Here is a 3,946-nt window from a genome sequence, read left to right as displayed (position 1 = left end):
TTGGAGGCCAATAAAAGAAAAAAAGTAAGAAGTAAAAACAGGAACGCATCTAATAGATCCCATGAGTGTATGTGAGACTGTTCAAGATAGACAAAGTTGTGCTTAACTTTTTCTGGGTTACAGACTTGTTGAGAATCTTATGGAATCCTCCTCAGAAAAAGACAAATAACCATAGACATGCATAATTTTTACACACAAATCGTTTTATGACATTGAAAACTAATTTCATTGACATAAACGAGTCTGGAATTTAAAAATTTAAAAAAATACTTGAAAAAGACTGAATTTTTAACTTAGCATTAGTAAAAGGAAAAAATGGAAAGGGGAAACAATAATTTTTATACCTAATTCATCAACCCCTGCAACACCATCCATGTCTCTTTTGAGGTAGATGAAGCCCAGATTTAAAAACCCCACTATAGAATGGTAACACCCCTTTAACAACAAAGCATCACTTTATAGTACTGTCTTCTTCAGTCATGGGTTATATTGGGTATCCTCCAGTTCTCACTTTTTAAAGATCAAATTGCCCACTCCAGGCCTGTCCATGGGGATTTACAGAAGGATCACACAAAGCCCTGTCCATGGGATTATTGTTGTGGTAATATATAAAAACACCTATATAGGTCTCAAATTGGCTCTGGTTCAGAATTTATTGGAAATCCCTGGGTTCTTATAATGTTGTTTCAAGCCAAGTTCATGCAGCCAGAAGAAATGGAACGAAAGCTGTGGTCCTATATACATTTACCTGGCTCAGTCTCATTTAAATTCAAGAAGTCTGAGGAGATATATGTAGGATTGGATTGCCAGATACCTTTTCCTCTAAATTTTCAGTAATCTGGTAAAATGTGCAGCTTTGAATAAAAGAAAATTCCACATCCTGGCAAGTCCAGTGACTATTATGACTGGGACATGTTTGGAGCTGTAGTTTAAAAAGTAACTTTGCTGAACTCTGTCTGTTGCCAGTAAGCTTCCCTACGGCTGTATCTGCACCGCACCAATAATCCAGTTTGACACTACATTAACTGCCATGCCTGAGTGCTATGTAATTCTGGGATTTGGCGCCACAACAAACTACAAAGCCCAGGTTCCATAGCATTGAACTATGGCATTTAAAGTGGTGTCAAACCAGATTATTTCTGCAGTGTGGATGCAGCCTAAATGGAAATAGGGAAGCAGAAGAACTTTGGCAGCGAAATGTCTTGAGCTGTTCTTGGGCACTGGTCCCATCAAAAGACTTTTCCCCCAGTAGTCCAAATCAATCATTAAGCAAAGCACTTTGTGGCTCTTTTGATTTTACACATTATTTAATGACAATGTAGCACATCCATGCGTTCAACCATTTTCATTTGAACTCTGTCAGCATCTGGGATGTGATTCAGAATCTGGATGGGAAAGCACCATCTTGTGAAATGTTTTTTGGGGGGAGGGTGATTTGTCCATTTGTTTCTTGAAAACTGACAGTTAAAAATAGATACTCTGAAAGGAAAAGCGTACATAATCAAAGTTTAGAAAATTTTTAATTTGGAGGGAGGGAACAGCTGGCCAGTAGTGCTATTGCTTGTGCTAACAAGGGGATTATGGACATTGCAGTCCAAAAGGCATACTTTTCTAAGATATGTGGTTCATTGGACTTTCCGACAGAGAGGAAAAAAATTATTTCAGATAGCAACGGAGGAATAACTTCCCTGTTTCTAGCCTGCAAATGCTGGAGCCATTCTTCACTTGCATTTAGCATCATTTGCTTGGTTACAAACCTGCCAGGAATCCTTAGATGCCGGAGCATTGAGAAATCCCTCCCGCTCAGCCTCCTAACCACAGACCCCATCCTTTTCCAAGAAGCTGAGGTTAGGCTGGTATGATCAGCATATGTGGAAGATATGTTACTCCCACTTTGCTGCTGTATCTCGCTGTCTACCTTTCAAAATCAAGTTCTGGGGGGAAGGAATGGGGGCTAGTTACTGAATCAGAATCATAGGAGTTCATCACATATGGCCTGGGTCCAGTCTACTTGAAGGAACGCCTCCTCCCATATAGTCCTCCCTATACGCTCCGGTCCTCCGGGAAAAACCTCCTACAAATAAGAAAGACCAGATTGGCGGCGACCTCCCTGAGATCTTTCTCGGCCGCTGCCCCAAAAATTTGGAATGACCTGCCAGAAGAAATTCGCCAACTATCCTCACTGGAGGCTTTCAAAAAGGCAACAAAAACCCTTCTCTTCTGGCAGGCCTACCCAGAGTGAAAATTGCCCAGAAGCAATTGAACCTTTCCACACCTCTTTCATCACGGATTGTGCAATAATTGTGATGTATTGTTATATATTTTAACTGTGTCCTACTATGTAATTTTAAATTTGGGTGGGAGGGTTAGACAGGGTCTTTGTGGGTTTTAATGAGCTGGGTCGTCCTGCTTGTGTGGTCAGGGTCAACCAAGTTCAACACTTGTTACAAAAGTTCATTGTCAGCTTCTTGTTTTCACAGCTGGCAGTGGTTGTTACCTGGCTCGATCCCCAAACGGAAGAGGCGGGATATAAATAAATATTTCTTTTTTTTTTAATTTGTAATCTTTATTAAATTTTCAATAAAAGTTTATTGAAAAGAATACAATTCCTGTTATAAATAAATATTTAATTCATTCATTTCATTCATCACATGAAGGAGATCAGGAGTTTCTCCCGTGAATATCCTGGAAAAATCATCTAATTACGTTAAACGATTTCACATGACGTCGCACAAAACCTGTCATTAAAGTGGTCACAAAGAAGCATTAATGCACATCTTTTTACTTTTGGGATTTCAGCGACAATGCATTTCCGATATCACTTTATTCATGCAATTGCGTTTGATAATCATTTGCGCAGTTACTCGCCATTTTCGCTTTATTTGCAGGACGCTTTAAATGAGCTTTAATCTCTCTTTAATGCTGAAATTAGCCCCAGTGTGATAAACTCCATAGAGTTGGAAGAGACCACAATGTGGCCTATTGGACTATAACTCTGGACACCAAGGCCTCGTTCCCACTACCTTTTAAACTGGATCGCAAATCGGTCTGAACCGGTTCAAACGACCCTGGTTCCCACTTAAACGAAATCGTTGAATGATTCCAAGAGAGGGGGCATGCGCTAGACCCATTTAACCCACTTCTTTTTGATGCTGATGAAAACTGCATCTTTTTTGATAAATCGATTCCATGTGAGTGTGAACCAGATGTGGATCAGAATCGATTTAAATTTGCCCTTCAGCCGGCTGGAGTGGGTCCATTTTGAATCGATTCATGCATGAATGTGAGCCACAAGTGGATTATTTTAGAGAGGAAAAAATGTGATCGGGGCAAATGTAGTGGGAACCACGCTCCGCTGTTGAATCGATCCGTCGATTCGGATTGCACACTTATCTGTAAGTGGGAATGAGGCCCTAGATTTGAATCCCACCTCGGCCATGGAAACCCACTGGGTGACCTTGGGCAAGTCACACTCTCTCAGCCTCAGAGAATGGCAATGGCAAACCCCACTGAAGAAATGTGCCATGAAAACGTGAAAACACCATCGGATCACCATAAGTCTAAATGACTTGAAGGCACACACACGCAACAAATGCACACCATCACACACACATGGCATGGAAAGGAAGACTTGTTCGAGATTGCTTTCAGAACAAATCACAGGTTTCAAATCAGTAAAAAGCACACTGTGAAAGCCAGTCCTGACACCCTGGAAACATGGGAGCGAGATGCGGGAAGAGGTGAAGGAGAAGGCTATCGCTCTCACTTCGAAAGCCAAGAAAGCAAAGTTCATGGCTTACCAACTGGCCTAAATGTGCAAGTGATAAATAATATTTATGCTCTGGATCTGATTGCAATTATGGGGCTTGGCTTTGCAGAGGAACTGTATTCCCAGAAAAGAAAAGAAAAGAAAAGAAAAGAAAAGAAAAGAAAAGAAAAGAAAAGA

This window comes from Sceloporus undulatus, chromosome 9, assembly GCF_019175285.1.
Source record: "Sceloporus undulatus isolate JIND9_A2432 ecotype Alabama chromosome 9, SceUnd_v1.1, whole genome shotgun sequence".
Taxonomy (NCBI): domain Eukaryota; kingdom Metazoa; phylum Chordata; class Lepidosauria; order Squamata; family Phrynosomatidae; genus Sceloporus; species Sceloporus undulatus.
The sequence above is the reverse complement of the archived record's forward strand: the minus strand, read 5'-3'. Positions refer to the sequence as shown.